The 22,261-nt window shown below is 38.6% G+C and overlaps 1 pseudogene across 1 annotated transcript in view; it reads left to right on the top strand.

Annotated features, from left to right (window-relative positions):
- The first annotated feature begins 2,235 nt into the window (after window positions 1-2,235).
- The window catches only part of LOC308626231 (transmembrane protein 41B-like), a 99,016-nt pseudogene continuing 78,990 nt past the window's right edge, over window positions 2,236-22,261 (top strand). Inside the window, exons 1-2 of the transcript in view lie at window positions 2,236-2,363; window positions 3,903-4,014. The product of the transcript in view is annotated as a transmembrane protein 41B-like (transcript). The remainder of the gene's footprint in view (window positions 2,364-3,902; window positions 4,015-22,261) is intronic.

Below are 22,261 nucleotides of genomic sequence, written 5' to 3'. Positions count from 1 at the left end.
CAAAGAGGTGTATACATAATCCAAAAAGAAGTTACTCCCCAAAAAAGAGGATCTTGGAGATTTTCTTGCTCTTCTAGAAAAAAAATATTTTAATTTAGAAGAGGAGGGATTTGGTATTAATTTACAGATTTTCAGACACCCCATTGTAGAGGTCCTTCTCTCATCTTTCAGTGGAAAAAAGTCTGGACCATCTAGTATCAGTTATTCATCATAAATATTTATTGAATATTGGCAGAATGACATCATACTGAGAGATTTAGCAAACAAAATAAGTAAGATAAAGAGATGTAGTAATGAGTAGTAGTCAAGTGATAACTCAAAATCACCATTAAAATAAAGCCATAGTCAACGCTTGACTATGGGTAGTTTATAAAAGGTTTATGCGCAGCAGGTTATGAGATGGACTCATTCCCTCATGGGTGACAGTCCATTAATCAGCCATTGGTTACATATTCTCACCAATTACCAAACCCTTATTACTAATAGGCCAGCCCCTGCCAATTAGTTAAATAGATAGATAAAGTAGATAGTTATAGGTGACACCATTTTGTTTTGTATTGATCTAATGAACCCATGTGACATGAGCAAAAATGCTTTGAATGAATCCATATGTTTAAGATGAGTATCTTTGTAGAAAAAAGAAGAAAGGAAAAAGAAGAAAAAATTCTTTGTATCAAACTTGTATTTTTCAAAGGTAAAGATACTAAAGGAAAAAAAAAACATGATTTTTGATCACTTGAAGGATTATAGATCCTCACAGTTACTGGAATCTACTTGGGTACATTTTGCACAGCATCTAAAGTGTTTGTCCTTGATTAAATGTAAAACTAACAATAATGGTTTTTGTAATAAGAATCATAACCTTGAGTAATTAAGGAAATCAGCAGAGTTTTGGTTAGATCATATCATGATAAATCAAACAGATATTTCTTCCTTTAAATCCCCATGTGCCAATGGTTCTTACAAAATAAAACACTACCTGTTAGCTTCTACTGGACAATATTAAATACTCCCATGGGAATGGTCTCAATAAAATCTAGCCCTTGGGATCCATAAGGTCATTGTTGGTAGCTGCAGTTGTGTGAGTGCATGAGATCCCAGGGAGGTTGTACAGAACGAGAAAAACACAAGTGTGAGGCAAACTGGATCCAAGTGAAATTTGAGTAGGCGGCACAATTTTTAATTGATCTGATAGCCCAGGTGACGTAATCAAAATTGTTTCTACTGTACCCATTTCCCTGGGATGAGTAACTCACTAAACTCTAAAATTCCCAAAACATCCTCCACTATAAAATGAATCGTGGTCATGTTGACCTCTCTTAGCAGGATTTAAAGCAATGAGTTAAAAATAGAAATATCTATAAAAGAAGTTTCTACAATGCAGCTCAGGCTCATTGGACTAAAGCAAAATACATCCATTCTCTACCTTTTTTCTCTTTAAATACAAAACTCAGTGATTCTGCCATAACTCTCCCCTTTTCCTGTGATGCATGCTTTCTGCTTTTCATCCACGAACAATCCTCAGAGACTAAATTCAATGACTAAGAGAGCCACGGAAAGAAAGGTTTAACTTTGTGTTATTTTCAAAAAGAAATGCTAAGTCTTCCTTAGGTATGAGGCAAGGGTCTCTTCTATTTGTTGTACTTGGGGAGAAACAGAAAGTGACTCTAAAATTTCTGGGTTTTTTTCTCTTTCTTTTTTTTTTTTTTTTTTTTTTTTGTGGCACAAACCCTCCACTCATTTTTAGGTACACACTACTTTGCACTGACAAAGCAAAAAGCACAATCCTAAACCACCAAGAAAACAAAGTTCTGCTCTTGTCACTTTCTTGGATCATGCAATTTTTCTTTAACTTGTACAGTATGGTTCTGTAACTAAGATCTGCTGTCATGGAGTCTGTCCTGTGTAATTCTAACAACGTATAAGAATATGAGAGTGACTAGGAAAGAGGGCAGTCAGTTCTATCCAGGGGACAAACAGAGGATAAATAATTAGACTGACTGGTCTCTACAAACCCTCTCCAGCTCTGTGCTGCTGGTATTCAGAGCACAAAATAACACTGTACCAACCACTGGGCACAGAGCTTCTGATTAACTAGTACAAGAGAAGCCTTCACGGTAAGAGGTCTCTTAGGCCAGCTACATTGACTGATTCACAAACTGCTTATGATCCTTCTGGATTTATCCTCCAGAATCCAATAAGAGATGGCTCACAAGGTGAGAAGTTTCTCTCGAAATGGAGCATGCTAATAACTCTGAAAACAAGTCAGGTAACAAGCTTGTCCCCATGAAGAGCCAGTTTGAAGATCTCAGCAATTACAGCAAATGTCAAATGATGGAAAATCCCCTCAGAAATGACTTAAGGTACTGTGTGTTAAACTTCAGGAACCCCAAGATTACATTCCACAATGTCACAACTCTCTGTCTTCTACCACTATAAGCATCACAGTGTTTATTATTATCCACCCCAAGGGTTAAAAAAAGTCAGTTCTTATAAGTTTCTACTTTATTCAGATAGGTTGATTCATTCTTATGGAAAGTGACCAAAAAGAAGCTGTTAAAGTCCTCCATACATATTATAATAAATATCTTTCAAGACATTTTACGGTCCCCAAATCCAAGTGTGAATAGCTTTTACAACATATAATTTCCCCTTTGAAGATAGTAAATTATAACTGAACAATTTAAGTGACTCAAATCCTTAATGATTCTATACAAAGAAAACTAGTATGATATATAAAACTTTTAAAATAAATTCTGCCACCCAATAATTTCTACTATACATTATATCATTACTGTGGTAACATTAACCATGAACTTATGTATATCTTCAGTATCTAAAAAAATCAGCAAAGCTCTAATGATGATTCTGTTGCTTGCCCTTATTATCAAATAATTCATTGGGGGACAGTAAGTTAGCTGTCTTGTTTAGAGACAGCACACTTTCAAGTAGAAATACTCTGCAGGATCCATTACAAAAGATAATGGAGGGCTTCCCTGGTAGCGCAGTGGTTGAGAGTCTGCCTGCTGATGCAGGGGACACGGGTTCGTGCCCCGGTCCGGGAAAATCCCACGTGCCACGGAGCGGCTGGGCCCGTGAGCCATGGCCACTGAGCCTGCGCGTCCGGAGCCTGTGCTCCGCAATGGGAGAGGCCACAACAGTGAGAGGCCTGCGTACCGCAAAAAACAAAACAAAAAGATAATGGACTTTTTGTTTAGAACTCATTTCCTATGAATTTTCCTATCAGTAGGTTAACATTAACAGTTACTACTTTAGGGACATCTACTCTGTGCCATGCACCTCAGTGAATTTTAAACGTTCACTCGGAAGTATGAGAATATTTGTGAGAGCTTGTTAAAAATGAAGATTCCTAGACCCAACCCCTGGGAATCTGACTTGGTAGAAAGGGTTAGGCCAGGAAGCATCCCCAAAGCCTCCAGATAATTCTATGCAGCACACTTACAGAAATCCTGACAATTATGATTTAAGTGTGGTGTAAAGGGGTTTTATAAGTAGAAGAGTGCTTCCAATCTGAGGCAGACAGAGGTCAAATAGAAGATTTATAGTAATAGTGTGTTAAGAGAGTCAAGTGTTTAAATTTTGGCTCAAGCCCAAGGACTCAGCCTTGGGATGAGATTCAGCTTTCTGAAGAAGCTCTTGGGAAATCACAGGCTTCTCTGTTGAACTTGGCGTGAATCCCCTTTTGTCTGTAGAGAGGAGCTGAGCAGGGAGTCAGGCAGTCCCTGAGAGCACTGGATAGTTTTCACTCTGTGGGTCAATGACCACAACCGCTGCAGCAGCACTTTCAGAGACAGAAAAAGCCAGTGGGAAAGCAATGCCATAGGGGCACCATAGGCTCACCTTGCGTTATCGGCCTGGGGCCTGGCTGCTCCGGATCAAAGGGCAGCAGGCCTGGTGGCTTCTGAAAAGGCAGGGCGACAGCAGGCCAGCCACAGGCCAAGGCAAGTGACGTCCACAGCCAATGTGGAGCGAGCAAAACCCAACCGCCTGCAGGTGAGCCCAAGTTCTGCCTTCTACTTAATCAAAACTAAGTATCAGATCACAAATGGGGGCCAACCTCGTGGTCTGTGCGTGAGGACAAACCTGTTTGCTCCCAGAATCCTTCCTACTCAGTCCTTGGGGGAAAGGGAGGAGGTGGATGCCGTCTCTTTTCAAATCACGTTATTCACAGCATCCTGTGCTTCATTAATAACGTCAGCTGTGAGCTCTCCACCGTCATCACTAATGCTATTCGGGTTCATCAACGTGTTTGTTGAGGGCATTTGAAAAATAAAACTAGTAACCAATGTTGTGAAGTTACCAGAGTGAAAAATAAACAAATAAAACCAAGTGGAAGAAACACCAAAAGAGTTTGCCAACTATTTACCTACAAGCAATCTTGTTTGGCCAGTTACATGCTTCACAAGCTAAGCCTCTGTTTCATTAAAATCACTCTTTCTTGAACTTCTGCAGTAAAACGCTCATCAGTGGCCAGCCTCACCCCCAGTGACCGGTTGTGGCCCAGCACTTTCTTCAACTAGACCCACAGCAAACCCAGGAGCACCGTCCATTTTACTCAAGTGGGAGCCCTGCCACACCTGCGATCTGTCTGGTAAAGTGCTGACTTCCAGTGCACGTTGAAAAGCATTTCGATGGGCTAACAGATGGAGGAGAGCTCTTTTCTCTCCTGAGGAGCAAACCTAGTCTCCCCGGCGTGCCACCAAGCATGGCCACGCTGCAGGCCTTGGCCCTCAGACCTGTCATTTAACAGAGAACTAGTCAAGAGAACCAGGAAGTTCTCAACTGGGGTTCATAGGCTTTGAAGCACTGGAATTGTTCTATTCTCTGGGAAGTTCAGTGTTCTAGAGGCATCCCTTCAGGGTCAGTCCAGCCCTCCAAGGGGAAAGAGCACAAACAGGAAAAAGGAGACAAATATTTAGAGACATTTCCCTTTAAAATGAACTTCGTTGGAGACCCACGTATTTAGCAAATAGCTGCTGAGGATGTACCATGTTTCAGGTGCCATGGTGGCACTGGATTTACAGTGATGTGGGTGTGGGTATGCATGGTCCCTGTCTTTGTGCAACAAACAAGCAATGAACATCCAATAAAGATGTTAAAAAAAGAAGAATAAATGAATGAATATGTTGTACCTATAAAAAAAAACAAGCAATGAAAAGTAAACACATATTTATGAATGCCGATAAACTCTCTGCTGATAGGAAAGCGCATAATGTTGTAAGGAATGAGGCCAACCTAACTCAGATGGGGTGAAGGGCGGCCCTCTGTGGAGGGGATAATTAGGTTGAAACTGGCTGAGTAATAAACCACAGAGAGTGAGGGAAAGAGCATGCCAGTGCCAAGTGGCACTTGGGAAAGCCCCGGAGGAAACGAGGTTGATACTTCAGGGAATTGAAACAACAGGCCAGCAGGGCCGGAACAAAATGCGCAGGTAGGAGAGAGGCAGGAGCTAATTCTGGGGGATGGAAAGGGGACAGACCAGCCAGGGCTTGTAGGGCTTGGGGTTTCATTTGAGCCGCAAGGGGAGCCGTTGCAGGATTTTAGGAAGAGGAATGACATAAGCTGAGCTGCATTTTTAAAAGGCCACAGGCTGACTGTGCAGAGGAAGCAGGAACAGAAGCAAGGAGATGAATACTGAAGGCAGTAAATATGGCAAGTGATGTGGTAGGACAGAAATGGAGAGAGAGAGAGAGGTAGATATGGAGACAGATAAAGAAATGTAATTAAAAGCAAAATCTCCCAACCCAGAGATCCGCTCCACAAAGGTAGTGGAGAGAGAAAACACTTTTATTACTGAATAAACATGAAACCAGAATGTGATATGCATCACAGGCAATCTGCTAAGAGATGCCAAGACAGAAAGAAACCCCACCCTTTATACTGCCATGAAGATACACCCCATTCCAGACATGTTCTCAAGATAAATAGTGACTAGACTCAGGCAAGAAGACTTGACAACTTCATTTGTCACACACAGTTCACCCTAGATTCACCTGGTAACTGGGGTAGCCATCTGTGTTTGCTAATTGGCTTTATACAAAAAAAAAAAAAAAAAGAATAAACTTCTCATATCTTTAAGGAGATAGTTTTACAAGTTGCAATGAGGCACCCGCGAAGTCAGACTCCTACCCTCACACAGAGACTGGGAGACAGGGGTGCTATCTCCCTCCCTAGATATTTATATTTCAAAGAGATGGCTCTCAAGTCTTAGAGAAAGGCATTCTTGGGTCATAAAGCTGTGAAGAGAATATTTAGCTTTTAAAAAGATTTATATACATTTCAAAGAGGCACAGTTTTCTAAAGTAAATGTTCTAGGAAAAGAGAGGAAGGGGGCCAGCCTCTTCCTTTATTTTCAGAAGAGAGAATTAAACCTCTTATTTTTATATGCAGAACCTAGAAAAGTGGTACAGATGAACCTGTTTGCAGGCCAGAAATAGAGACACAGATGTAGAGACACCAAGGGGGGAAAGCAGCGGGGGGTGGTGGTGGTGGGATGAATTGGGAGATTGGGATTGACATGTATACACGAATATGTATAAAATGGATAACTAATAAGAACCTGCTGTATAAAAAAATAAATAAAATTCAAACAAACAAACAAAAACCTCTTATTTTTAAATTGTATTTGCCCTTACAATATATAGAGAGATAGATTTAAGATTAATGTAATTGGATTAGATGTGAGGATTGGAGAAAAAAAGAGGAGGAGCTAAAATGATGACCAGGAGTTTATGTCAACTTACTGAAGAGAAAAAGGCTCTCTGTTCTAAGAGACGTGAAAGGCTTGTCTGCAGGCTTTAGTGGCTGTGCCATTTGAATGTGGTGAAAATTATGTTACGTATATGCAGCATCTCCAGGGAGCTAATTTCATGAAGGTGTCCCCCAGTAGCAAAAACGCAGCCGTGCCCAGCTCAGCAATTACACAGGCAGCCAGTCCCCATGAGGAGCAGCCCCGCATTTGCAGAGATCTGGGCACATCTAAGGGCCTATCCCCGAAGCAGGCAAATGACTTGTTCTGGTTGAGAAACAATTTTCTCTCAGCAACAGACCCACTCCTGCACACTGGGCAGTAGGCTCCTGCTAGGCTGTGCTAAGGGCTAGAGGAGACGGAAGGCTGGAGGAGAAAAAACAGACCTGCTCCCCTCTTGCTTTGCCTCTCATTTGTCACAAACTGCTTCAGCAATGACCCTTTGCCCTGGTAGGGGCAGTTAATTCCCATCTCCAGCTTTTTTCCCATCTTCTCAATCTCACTGTGCCCTTGCAAGGTACCAGCAGCCGCAGGATAGTGACCCTCCTCAGAGGTCTGAGTCCCAGGACCATGGGGCCCTACCTCTTAGCTTCTAGATTCTGACAACCCAAGCCCTTCCCTTTGTTCCCCCAGCCCAAGGGGTGGGAGCTGCTGCTTTCAGTTATTATCTCCATTCCCTCTACTCCTCTCTTTGCTTTTTTAGCTCTCCGACACTTAACGAATTTCCTACCTTAACTTGTCTCTGTCAAAATCCCTAGTATGGGTTTTGTTTCCCTGACACGAGTGGAGGATCCTGTCAGTCATAGAAGTGATAGAGTGTCCTTTCATTCTGCCTTTAAAAGTTTGGCTGTGACAATCTTGTCTTGGAAAAATAAGAGAACAGAGTAGTGAATTTATTTTAAAATAAGACTGATTTTCTTTTTTTTTTTGCATTTTATTTTTTTATACAGCAGGTTCTTATTAGTTATCTATTTTATACATATTAGTATATATATGTCAATCAAGACTGATTTTCTAAATAGTAAAAATGTGAGTTTATTTCTACTGTTGCCTTATTTTGTATTTCTTTAAATGGACTTAGAAGCCACACTCCTGTGAAAATCAAGTTTGCTTCTGAGCCATCCAACTTGGAGGAAGTGAACCAGTGAGAGCATTTCCCAGGTCTCAGAGGCAGGGTTCTGGGAAAGCAACACTAAAAGCCTGAGCTTCGAGCCAGTGATGTTGAGGTACTCAGAGGAAGCTCTGAATACCGACTCTATTCCTTGGCCCCCTAGAAAAATCAACTGAGATAGAAACTGGGGAACAGACATGCCAAGGCTCAGCAGGAGTTGCCACCATCAACTCCATCTCTAGACACAGGGACTGAGAATCCCCTATGTGGTATATGGGCAACCAGAGACAGGAATGACGTATAATGCCATAGGGACTCTTCTATGCCCAAATGGGGCCTGTCTCAGTGAATGCTATGAGTGCTCATTTAGCTGAATCATTTGGGTGGGTGGGAGCAGTTTAGAATAACATGCTCCTCTTTTTTTTTAATTAATTAATTTATTTTTTATGAGATAGTTTATTTACAATGTTGTGTTAGTTTCAAGTGTACAGCACAGTGATCCAGTTATATACATATATATACATATATATATATATATATCCTTTTTCAGATTCTTTTCCCATATAGGTTATTACAAAATATTGAGTATACTTCCCTGTGCTACACAGTAGGAAAACAAACTTATGGTTTCCGAAGGGGAAAGCTGGGGGGGAAGCGATAAATTAGGAATTTGGGAGTAACATAAACATGCTCCTCTTTGAGAGGCAGTCTTACCTTTCCTTGTGCTCAGCCTCAGTTCTAATGACAATAATTATAATAGTAATAATACCAGCTAATATTTAGTGACTGCATATTATGCTGTAAACACTACAGAGATTAGCTCACTTAATCCTGACAATGCAATGAGTAAGGAACCCATTTCACAGATGAGAAAAGTGAGGCATCGAGAGGTTATGTAGTTAGTATGCAGACAGGATGTAAAGTCAAGTCTACTTCTGGTAGACCTCGTCTGAGCCTCTTTAGTTTTCCTGCCCCTGACCTCATCAAACAGCTCCCCTCCTGCCTGGGGATTTCTCTAGATGCTGCTCCCGTGTACCCCATGGAGTTTCCCTGTCTCCCCGGAAGAATGAAGCCTGTGTGGATAGAAACAGCATCTTGTTCACCATGGTCTCCCCTAAGCCTAGGACTATACCTGGCATATAACAGACACTCAATAAATATTTGAGGAATGAATAAATTATACTTTTTGGGGTTTTTTTTTTTGCAGTACGCGGGCCTCTCACTGCTGTGGCCTCTCCCGTTGCGGAGCACAGGCTCCGGACGCGCAGGCTCAGCGGCCAGGGCTCATGGGCCCAGCCACTCCGCAGCATGTGGGATCTTCCCAGACCGGGGCACGAACCCGTGTCCCCTGCATCGGCAGGCGGACTCTCAACCACTGCGCCACCAGGGAAGCCCTAAATTATACATTTTAAAATGTTGCCTCCATAGTTACTTATCTTACAATTTTAACCATTTTATTAGTCCCCCATGTTATGTAACTATGGCTAATTCAAACTTCAAAAGAATTATTTAGAACTCTGTGATACCTGAGTTCTCTCTCCAGGTAGGGGAAAGCACTACAGGAAGCTAAACAAGACTTAAAAATCACGTTTAAGATATCACCTGCTGGGAGGGAGGGAGATGCAAGAGGGAAGAGATATGGGGACATATGTATATGTATAACGGATTCACTTTGTTATACAGCAGAAACTAACACACCACTGTAAAGCAATTATACTCCAATAAAGATATTAAAAAAAAAAAAGATATCATCTGCCATGTTGCATTTAGGGAAATATCGTGCCTTTAACTTTCCTAGATAGTTTCCTGGCCTCCCCTGAGGCCACCCTGCATGCAGTGGAGAGGTAGCTGCAGAGCACAAGGCAGCCATCAAACCAGTCCACTGGCTGAAGAAAGTTTGCTGGGAAGGAGAAGTCAGGTAGAGCAGTAGCCAGAAGAAGTAGGGTAAAAGAGTTCTTTCTTAATTTGTTTTGTTGCTGCTGTTGTTTTAATATAAGAAAGATTAAATTTAAATGCTCTATGAAAACAGCTTAATGAGGAAGAAGCTGAAGAAAGAATGAAAAGTGATGACAGTGGGGGGAGGTTCCTAAGGTGTTTGGAGGGGAAGGGACTCAGAGCCCAGGTTGGAATCACTTTAGTTACAGGCTCAGGGACATCTGGTAGAAGTGGCAATGGACAGGGCCTTGAGAGCCAAGGGGGAAGGAGACAGAGTCACCTGCAACCACATCCGGTGAGGACACTCAACCACGACACACTAGTAATGGTTCTTGATAGATCTGACATCTTCTAGTGTGCTTGCATATTGCTCATTCTTCAATTCACAGCCAGAAAGCCAAGTTCAGTAAATCTTTTCATGTTTAACCTCCTCCGATCAAGGCATAAAGTTTATTTGATGGAACTAAAAATACAATTTTCTAGAATCAGAAAGTTAGAAACAGACAGATAATGATTAATTCACTAATTTTAGAGAATTTGGTCTTTATTCAAAACATATGTTTCTTGACTGTGATTAACAGGGACAATTTTATTCATTTCAAAAATGAAAATCATACAGTGACAAGAAGAGCAGGGAAGACTTTAAGCATTATTACCACACAATGAATCATCACAGCACATCCAACCGTAAAACAGCTTCAGAATTTTAAGAACCTAGGTTACTTGTTTGAGATCAAAGAGCAAATTCAATCTTATCTGTTACTGTAACTCAGGATCTAAATGTTATGTTATCATGTCAAATGTAGACCCCATGTTTTGGATTGTATTTTCTGGATCTTTTTTTTGGTGGTGGGGCAGGGGGCCTGCAGTTTGGCTCAAAATTGCATGAGTCAGTCTCTTATGGAACTGCAGTTGAATGTATAGGTCCTTCACCCACGAAGAGAAAATCAGCCATTGTGCCATTGGGAAGTATTTTGTCACTTACCAACTACAGTAGAAGCAAACAAGAAAGTAAATTTTTCATGTCTTTTTTTTCTTTTAAGTCTTTCACAGAGACCTACAAACCATTATATTGTAAATATATCCTTTGGCACATAACCAATATATTTCTTTTCTGTCTCTAACTCCAGTAACTTCTGTCTTTGTTGAGAGGACAACATGTTACCAGTGCCTTCTGGGGTCTATAATTTATCTATATGACATTTTGTGGTGCAGAGAATTTTCTATCGGTCGTTCCTCCAACTGATTTAGAGCAAAATAAGAGGTGTATGCAATGTGAATTTTAACAACGTTATTATAAAGGGAAGAGAAATGAACATAAAAGCCTGTAATTTTTTTAAATAAGACATTGAATTTATCTCAAAGTAGAAAAAGGAAGTTAAGAGTTGTCAACCCAGCATCTTAAAAGCAATGCAAAAGCAATGATAATCTAAGACAACATTTGTAACTGTCACTTTATCAACTTTTAGCTTCAGAAGGAAACTGTTGGAGAGAGCACAGGATTCTGTAAAATGAAGCAGTACCTCCCTAAAAGGGCTGCTGAGCGGATTCAATGAGATTACATTTCTAAAGCACATATCCTGACACAAGGAAAACACAGGATACACAGCAGCTGAGAGAAGTAGTGGCAACAGTAGTCAAAAGATCAGGATCTCAGTGTCATTTTCTTTACCTACTACTGGCCTTGAGCATGTCACGTAACATGCCTGATCCTCATAGATAGAAAAAAATTATAATCCCTACTCAAGAGACCTTCCTCACATTGTTATGAAATCAAATGAGAAAATCAACATCACATGCAATGGAGAAATCATTTCTAAAGAACCTCTGGAATATAGTCGTTCAGATTATGATTGAATATCAGAATGATTAATAACTCACTACTTACAGTTCCAGCCAGCTCAAGGCAGGCAGGGACACACACACCCATAGACACTGAAGCATTTGTAATTTCCTTATCCCTCTCCCTGCTGTCAGTAACCCAGGACCTATCTTAGTGGGTGGTCAATGGTAGCTAGAATTAGAGAAAAGGGCATGGGAATGCATCTGCAAAGCCTTTCATTCTTCTCTGAGTCCATTCACAGATTACAATGTATGTAGTCAACACACGATTAAAAATAAAGTACATGAGAGTTAAAGGGAAGAGAAGTCTGTGACCTATTACTGTCTTCCAAGTCTTGACTTTATAGGCAGAATATCTGGCGGAGTTTGTTTGAGTCAGGAAATAATTGATGTTCCATTAAAATTTCTTATTTATTTGGTTAGTACATGCTAGCTGACCCCAATGAAAATAATTTACTTTCTCTTTCAGGTATGTGTACCTTTTGTTAAAGTTGAATACACAATAGTAGTAGAAAATTAGATAATCAGATAGATTATAGAGAGACAGAGAGAAAGAAAAAAGAGATAATATTTGCAAATGCTTTTAGACTATGCTAATATTGATGGATCCCTAAAAGTTAGTTAAGACAACAGGAAACCGAGAAATCAGACCAACTCTTCATTTTCTTTGAAGTCTAAATGGCAAATTGATCTGTGAATTGGGTTATAGGTTTAAAAGGAGACACACACTGACTAAGACTGTGACAGTGGAATACCTGTTCTTCTGTGCTCCATTATGGAGCTGTTCATACATGAAAGTAAGTGCTGCTCTTCACCTTAAACATAAATAGTTACATTCTGCCAGATAATCAAGAAGTACGTACCAGTATACTGCTACTGTGTTATTAAAACAGCCGCCACTTAAATGTTGCACTATTTGACAGTTATATGGCATAATTACATGCTAGATGAGAACATTCATTTTACAAAGTGTCTGTATAAAAAAATTTTAAGTATTTTAAAAAACATCAAACATTTTAAAATAATGCCCGAGTCGAACGAAAAACTGCAAATAGCAATGAAACCATGACAAGAATGATCATATACTCAAGGTTAAAATGACAACGTGCCTGTGAATTAACATCTCTACACGACTAAACTTAGAACGACATCTACATTGATCTGATCCAAAAATGTTCCTAGCATCAGACTGGGTGTGTGATAGACAATCATGAAAGAATCTAAGACATTTTAGACAAAACATAAAAGGATCATTATTAAATATTTCTGCTTTATTATTCAGACTCAAGCAAGATATTAATGGAATTCACAATTGAACTAAATGTGAAACAAACTGGAAAGTTTAATTGATGTTGATGTTAGAAAGAGTTGACCAGAGTTTTGAGAGAAACTTTTAAAATCATCATCGTCAAGTAAAGATAACACATGTATTGGTTTGACGAAACCCCAGTATGCCCTCCAATAAAGCCTATGCCCACATACAACCTTGTTTAGAAAATGGCATTTACTAGAATTGAAATGTGGCTGATGAATAAAACATTTTGGAATACAGAAAATTAAAACCAACCTATTTGCTTTTCAGCTAACCTGGTTGATGAGTAATAGCCTCAGATTAAAACATAAAAATGTAGCTTTCAATATAAAATGGTATGTATTTTTAACAACAAGGTTATTGTAGAAGGAAATGAATGAAAACAGAAGTTCAATAGTCAAAATCACTAAAACTATACGACTTTTCCATTTGAATAAGTTAGGTATGTTCAAATAACTAATTTATTTCAAAATTGCCTGAAAGGAAACAAAGTTGGGTTTAGCAATCTGAATGCTACTCTCTCTTTTTCAAATCTGGAAGGTTGAATCACTGCTTTCCATCTGCAGCTGGGGGCCTAAGCGGTATATCATCACATATATTAAATGTAAACACATGACAGAATCCTGTATACGAAGGAGGCCTGAGAGTTCCTTACTATGGCCTGAGGAATAGTTCAGCAGACTACAAAAGATCACATTATCCAAGAAAGGTGACTGCAGGACCTTGGTTATCATTAGAGCATTTTCCTACTCCAGCCCATGTCAGAGGTCTTTGTTGTACTTGATCTTGCTAACACCTGGGCTTATTCTCCCTCACTGGAAAAGTCCAATGACAGGCAAAAGTCAACAGTAGAACTGGAAAGATTTAGAAATATATGACCAAGCTTTCCATTCTCTCTGGGCTCCACCTAAATTAATAGTGTAATATTTAACTTTCAGAGTCAAAAATTAATAGAGAAGCTTTTATCTCTAGAAGCATGAAAAAGTTGTCTTTAGATTTTTAGATTCATATTCCTCATGCTCATTTGTCATTGGTCAACTGCATAGTAGAGTTGGTTGCATATTTTTGGTGAGAAATGGAATATTGTAATTAGTAGAATGAAAGCATGAAGTGTTATAAGTTTTAAAGAAAGTTAAATCAATCATTTATATGCAAGATTAAAGTTCCATGTTAATAAGATACTACATTGTATTGCATTTATAAGCACCTCATCTTTTCCTCCCAAAGTGAGTATACACACACACACACACACACACACACACACACGCATGTGTATGTTGGAAGAGAAGGAGGGAAGATAAATTGGGGTTTTGGGGGAACAAAAGAGATAATCCATAAAAATTAAAAATCTATACCATTCTATGGAATTCATATCTTATGGAGTGGGGAGTAGCATATATTTCATAGAAGAGGGATCAGTGACTGAAAAACTAAACTCAAAGGCAGGTGAGATGGTGAAAGAACTGGGATTAGAAAAATTAGAGTTTGAATCTTGTAAGTGTAACCAAGTTCCCTTTATACTAGATTAGGTCCTCTTTGGAAAGCATTATTTCAAGTTAACAGGACAGCATTTTCAAGTTATCACTCCCGTTACTTTAAAAAAAGTGATGCCCTCTAGTGGCTGCCTTTAAAATAGCATTAAATTAAATTTACAAGGTCATCTTTACTCCAAATGGTGAACACCAAAAAGGTCTATTTGGATACAGTGGGACAAGAATTATTGAACGACAAGAATCTAATACACCACCCCATTTAAAGAAATAGTGTTATCTGGAGGGAAGAACATTGCTGTGGAGGCTTTAGTCCTTGCCCTGATCTATAGTCGTCATTGAGCCATCCTGAGTACATTCCTGCCCTGAAATTCAAGAAGTAACTATTCAGATTGACAGTAAGTAAAATCCATTAGACTTTTATTCAAAAATCCATTGTCTATACTTTTTCACTAATCAATCTTCAATCCTCAGTGCTTTTGCCAGTCCTCTTTTCTCTTATTGATAATAAATCTAATACTCTCTTTTTCGTCCTTTTCATCTTCTTTCTGGAACACTTGATCACATTAACAATTCTTTCTTTTTATAAACCTCTCCCCAAATAAACTCTGTAGTGTTTTCTCTTGCCTCTCTCCCTTCATACCAAAACCAAATGGCATTTTGCCTCTGTGTACCTAAAGCACTTCCATCTCTGAATATCCAAGGTCTACATGTCACTCAGGACATATTCTAATGTCACTTTCATGAGGTTTTCATTGCCCCTCCTAGGCAGTACTTTGTCGATTCACTGGAACTTCCATAGCACTCTATACATGCCTTTTTTAGAATATCTACAATTTCCTGCGAGCATGCACTTGCCGCCAAAAGAGTTTTGTATATGACCACCACCACCAGCACTAACTGTTTCCGAGTATCCTGGAATAAAAATCTAGCCACCTAGCACATCACACCTCCTTGCTGGCCCTAATGTAAACTGTTCCTCCTTTGTACCACTGCTTCTATTCTGCCTTCCACTAATTATCACCTGAATCCACTTTGGGACCCTTGAAGTACCTGCTGCCCAATAGTCCACCTCCAACTGAGAGAGAATTCAAGCCCCTTTCGTATCACACTCAAACACAGGGCCACCAAATTAGTTCTGAGGCCCCAAAATCTTACCTAAAAAGCACCACATGTCGTGTCCCCATATGGCTTATCTATGGACATAAGTACATGGTGGTCTGAGCCAGAAACTAAGCTGACACATTGAAATCTCTCCTCCCACTGAATAACAAAGGCCTCATTACTAGGTTAGGTTGTCTTCCACATAAAATGAATTCGCTTCCAAAAAGCCCCACAGTCCCTATTAAAATAGGCTTAGAGCACACTCACCAGTTTGTCGAATGAGGCTGTATGTATTTACAGTGTAGACTGAAACTGGATTTTGCTCTCCCACCCCCGCTCCACCTGTGCCAATTCCCAGCTGCACTGTGGTCAGTGTGAACGGCAGGCTCTGCATCTATATCATCATTATTTCTCCATCAGCCTCAGCACAGTGCTTCTCATATAGTAGGAAGGAAATAAAAACCGGAAGAATTAATGATAAAATGCAAATCCAAATTCCATTTTTATCTATTTCTCATGAATTAATATACTGTTATATGAGAAATATCATACTCTACAACTGATTTCTATTAAAATCAGAATACATTTAAAGGAAAATGGAGAGCCAGGGGGTTTTGCTTTCCAAAGCCTTGTTCTATTAAGTAAGTGAGAAGTTTAAATATTTGTAAATAAATGCATATAAAATATTTACATTGAGGTAAATTTTCATTTCTTATGCTTTGAAGCCTCTATTTTTAGTCTCTGTAAGATGAGACTAAGGTAGAAAATGGTATATTTTCTAAGAGTTTTGCTTCAGGTGAGATTTTTCTTGGTTCCACAGAGGGGTAATATTCTTCTGGTAGACATTTGCATATTAAGTATCATTCACTAATGTTAAAACAAGTACTCAAAAAGTCCAAGTTTGGGGAACAAATACAAGACACAGTGAGGAAAACAAGAAATAAATGTTTATGAGCTAAGATTATTGGATTTTTTTCTCTATTAAACAAAATTGATAGGGGAAAAATCTGTTGTCTTCTGTGCAAGAGACCAACTTAAGAGACTTTTTTTGTCTTATAGCTCCTCTTCATCACAAACTGAAAATACAATAAAGACAATCAAAATAGACTTCAAAATGCATATACCATGCATTTCATTACTCCCATGAAGTGTATTTGAACACCCAATAACTGATTATTATGGCCGGTAGTATCTCTAGTTGGGAATCATCATTATATTAACATTTTTATCCTACATCTAAAAATTTGCAGTAAATCAAGTTATTTTTGAAGGTATGGAAGAGTCTGCTAGATATTTTCCAATATCCACTTTCGTTTTCTTTCTTAGTTGTACCTGAATTTTATTTCAAGATATTGCTACCTGACATAAAAACTATCCTTTCCACTACTTTGGAGCTAGGTGGCCATATCTTGTTCTATTTCTGTATGCTAAATTTATCTCAGTTCAAAATTATATTTTTCCAAACCTTCAGACTTTTTCTCCTTGACTATTTGGTTAAAATACTATACTACATCCTGGCCTCTTGGAGTTTCCAGTCCAAGTTTCCAAAACATCTCTGGTGTGGGATATTGAAGCCAGAAAATTTTTCAGTGTTTCATATTTTGGTTTGTATTTAATGTTGTCTGGTTCTTTACTTTTCTATTTCACTTTTTTTCTTTGTGGCAATTTGGAAGTTCACTAGTTTCATGAATAGGAAGGCCTCAGTACAGAATGGGAGCCCAAAACATATGCCCCATGAGAGGAATTCTTCTGTGGGGGTGAGACAGGTAGAAGGTTTCTTTTTTCCAACTTTATTGAGATTGGCATATCATGTGAGTTTAATGTGTACAATGTAATGAGTTGATATACGTATATACATTGAGAATGATTACCACAATAAACTTAGTTAGCACATCCATTGCTCACAGTTATCTTTTTTTGTGTGGTGAGAACTTGTAATACCTACTCTCCTAGCAACTTTCAAGCATACACTACAGTATTGTTAACTACAGTAACCCTAGATCCCCCAGGACTTATTTATCTTGTAACTGGAAGTTTGTACCCTTTGACCACCTTCACCCATTTCCCCCATGCTCCTGCCCCTGGCAACCACCAGTCTACTCCGTTTCTATGAGTCTGGCTTTTAGATTCCACAAATAAGTATTTGTCATTCTCTGTCTGACTTATTTTACTTAGCATAATGTTCTCAAGTTTCAATCCATGTTGTCACAAACGGCTTTTGTATGACTGAATAATATTTTTATATACATATGTATTTCATATTTTCTTTATCCAGTCATCCATCAATGGACACTTAGGATGTTTCCATGTCTTGACTACTGTAAATAATGCTACAATAAACATGGCAATGAGACATTTCTTTGAGATAGTGATTTCATTTCCTTCAGAAACATCCCCAGATGTGGGATTGCTGGATCATATGGTAGTTTTATTTTTAATTTTTTTGGAGAATCTCCATACTGTTTTCCATAGTGCTGCACCAATTTACAACACCAACAGTGTAAAAAGTTTCCCTTTTCTTCACATCCTTGTTATCTTTTGTCTGTTTTTATAATAGTCATTCTAACAGGTGTGAAATGATATCTCATTGTAGTTTTGATTCACATTTCCCTGATGACTAGTGATTTTGAGTATTTTTTCATATACCTATGGATCATTTGTATATCTTCTTTGGAAAAAATGTCTATTCAGGTCCTTTGCCCATTTTTCAATCAGATTATTTGTGTTTTTGTTATTGAGTTATATGAGTTCCTTATATATTTTTATATTAACCCTTTATCAGATATATGATTTGCAAATATTTTCTCCCATTCCATAGGTTACCTTTTCATTTTGTTGATTTTTTTTCTTTTTGCTGTGCATAAGCCTTTTAATTTGATATAGCCCCACCTAATGGTTTTTTTTACTTTGTTTGTGCTTTTTGTTTCATATCCAAAAAGTCTATCTCAAGACTGATGTCAAGGAGTTTTTTACCTATGTTTTCTCCTAGGAGTTTTAGTTTCAGGACTTATGTTTAAGTCTTTATACAGTTCAAGTTCATTTTTGTGCATACTGTAAGACAGGGGTCCAAATTCATTTTTCTATACATTGTTATCCAATTTTCCCAAAACCATTTATTGAATAATAGATATCCTTTCCCCATAGAGTTCTGGCTCCCTTGTAAAATACTGGTTGACCATTTAATGCAGGGGTTTATTTCAGAGCTCTCAATTCTGTTCCATTAGTCTGTGTGTCTGTTTTTATTCTAGCACCATACTCTTTTGTTTATTATAGCTTTGTATTATAGTTTGAGATCAGAAAGTATAACGCTTCCAGTTGTATTCTTCTTTCTCAAGATTGCTTTGGCTACTCAGTGACATTTGTGATTCCCTACAAATTTTAGGATTTTTTCTCTGTAAAATTGCCATTGGAATTTTGATAGGGATTGTACTGATTCTATAGATGGCTTTGGGTAGTATGGACATTTTAACAATATTAATTCCTCTGATATGTGAACATGATATATCTTTCCATTTCTTTGTGTCTTCTTCAGTGTCTTTCATCAGTGTCTTCTAGTTTTCAGCACACAGATCTCTCATTTCCTTGGTTAAATTTATTCCTAAGTATTGTATTTTTCTTGATAATATTGTCAATAGATTGTTCTTCTTTATTTTTCTTATATATAGTTTGTTGTTAGTGTATAGAAATGCAATTGAATTTTGTATGTTGATTTTGTATCCTGCAAATTTACTGAATTTGTTTAATAGTTCTAATAGTTTTTTGGTGGTGTCTTTAGAGTTTTCTATGAATAGTATCATGTCATCTACAGTGACAGTTTCACTTCTTCCTTTCCAATTTGGACGCCTTTTTTTTTTTCTTGTCTGATTGGCTAGGACTTCCAATACTATGTTGAATAAAAGTGGTGAGAGTGGGTATACTTGTCTTGTTCCTATTCCTAAAGGAAGAGCTTTCAAACTTTCACCATTGTGTATAATGTTGACTGTGGGTTTGTCATATATGGTCTTTTTTTGTTGTTTTGTTTTTTTGTGGTATGCAGGCCTCTCACTGTTGTGGCCTCTCCTGTTGCGGAGCACAGGCTCTGGACGCGCAGGCTCAGTGGCCATGGCTCACAGGCCCAGCTGCTCCGTGGCATGTGGGATCTTCCTGGACCAGGACATGAACCCGTGTCCCCTGCATCGGCAGGCGGACTCTCAACCACTGCACCACCAGGGAAGCCCCTGTCATATATGGTCTTTTCATTATGTTGAGGTATATTCCCTCTATACCCACTTTGTTGATATTTTTAATTATAAATGGATGTTGAGCTTTGTCAAAAGCTTTTTCTGCATCTATTGAGATAATATAGTTCTATCTTTCATTCTATTTATGTGATGTATCATATTTATTGTTTGCATGTGTTGAACCATCCTGGCATGCCAGGGATGAATCTCACTTGATCATGGTGTATGATCCTTGTAATATTCTGTTGAATTCAGTTTGCTAGTATTTTGTACCTTTTCTCCTCAGGGATACTGATCTGTAGTTTTATTTTCTTGTAGTTTCCTTGTCTGGCCTTGGTATCGGTGTAAAGCTGGCCTCATAAAATGAGCTTGGGAGTGTCCCATCCTCTCCTATTTTTGAAGACTTTCAGTTGGATTGGGATTAATTCTTCTATAAGTGTTTGGTAGAATTCACCAGTAAAGTTATAAGGACCTGGACTTTTCTTTGTTGGAAGGTTTTTGATTATTGATTCAATTTCCTTAGTCATTATTGGTCTGTTCAGATTTTATATTTCTTTGTGATTCAGTATTGGTATTCTTATATTTCTAGGAATTTATTCATTTTCTTCTAGTTTGTCCAATTTGTTGGCATATAACTGTGCATTGTAGTTTCTTATGCTCTTTTGTATTTCTTTGATATCAGCTGCAATGTCTTCTTTGTCTATAATTTCATTTATACTTTTACTCCCCCCACCCACTTTAGGTTACTGATGTTACAATTTACATTTTTGTATTGTGCTTCCAATAAAAAATTACTGTAGTTATAGTTATTCCATACATTTAGTTTTTAACTTTTAAACTAGAATTGTAAGCGATTATGCACAACCATTACAGTATTGGAGAATTTGAATTTGACTATGAATTTACCTTTATTGGTGAACTTTATACATTCATATGTGTATGTGGGCAGGGCTGCAGATTGTACTCTGCAATCATTCCTGGTCAAGTGAGCTCTCAGGTTTATGCTTCCTGACCAGATGGTGCCATTTGCTGGACTTCATGTTCAGGTGGAGCTGCATGCTGTGTTCTGAAGTTGGGCAAGGCCACAGGCTGGGCTTTGCAATTGTGTAGGCTGTTGGTTGGGCTCTACTGTTGGGAGAGGTCACTGGCCAGGATCTCTGGTCAGCAGCACTTCCTGCTATACCATGCAGTTGGGTGGGGCTGAAGACTGTGGTCTTGGTTGGGTTGGGATGCTACCTGGGATCCCTGGTCAGGTGGGGCTGCAGGCTATGCTCCACAATTGGGTGTGATCACTCATTGGGCTCCCTTCCTGGGCCAGGCCATAGGCTGTGTTCAGCAATCAGGCAGGGCCTTAGGCTACGCTCTGCTGCAGGGTGGAGTGGTAGGCTGGGTTCCATGATGGCAGGACTATATGCTGGGCTCTAAGGTTGCTCAGGGTCACTGTTCAGTTTCCCTGGTTACATGCAGCCAGAGGCTATGCTTATCATTTGGACAGGGCTTCTGACTTGGCTCCCTGCCCAGGGATGTGCTCCACAGCTGCCAGGCATCCTGCCCAGGTTTCTCAGAGGGGCAAGACTGAAGGCTATGCTCAACAGTTGAGACTAGGAATCAATTACAGGAAGACAACTGAGAAAATACAAATGTGTGAAAACTAAACAACATGCCACTGAACAACCAATAAATCAATAAAGAAAGCAAAGAGAAAATCAAAAATACCTTGAGACAAATGAAAATTAAAACACAATCATACAAAATCTATTGGAAGCAGTAAAAGCAGTTCTAAGAGGGAAGTTTATACTGTTATAAGCCTACCTCAGGAAATGAGAAAAATCTCAAACAATCTAACCATACACCTAAAGGGATTAGAAAAAGAAGAAGAAATAAAACCCAAAGCTAATAGAAGGAAGAAAATCATAAAGATCAGAGCAGAAATAAATGAAGTAGGGCCTTAAAAAAAAGAAATAGAAAAGATCAATGAAACTAAGAGCTGGTTCTTTGAAAAGATAAACAAAATTGATAAACCTTTATCTAGATGATCAGGGAAAAAAATAGAGAGAGCCCAAATAAATAAAATCAGAAATGAAAATGAAAAGGAGAATTTAAACCTGACACCACAGACATACAAAGGATCGTAAGAAATTACTACAAACAATTATATGCCAATGAAATGTATGACCTAGAAGAAATAGATAAATTTCTAGAAATGTACAATCACCCAAGACTAAATCAGGAATAGAAAATATGAAGAAATCGATTATCCTTCTCAAACTGTTCCAAAAACTTAGAGAAGAAGGAACACTCCAAATCCGTTATATGAGGCTAGCATAACCCTGATGGCAAAACCACATAATGACGACACAAAAAAAGAAAATTACAGGCCAATATCATTGATGAACTTAAATGCAAAAATCTCCAACTAAATATTGACAAATTCAACAATACATTAAAAGGATTATACATCATGATCAAGTGAGATGT

The sequence above is a fragment of the Mesoplodon bidens genome (genome assembly GCF_964165515.1).
Source record: "Mesoplodon bidens genome assembly, chromosome: 12".
Classification (NCBI taxonomy): Eukaryota; Metazoa; Chordata; class Mammalia; order Artiodactyla; family Ziphiidae; genus Mesoplodon; species Mesoplodon bidens.
This window is presented reverse-complemented; position numbering and strand designations above follow the sequence as displayed.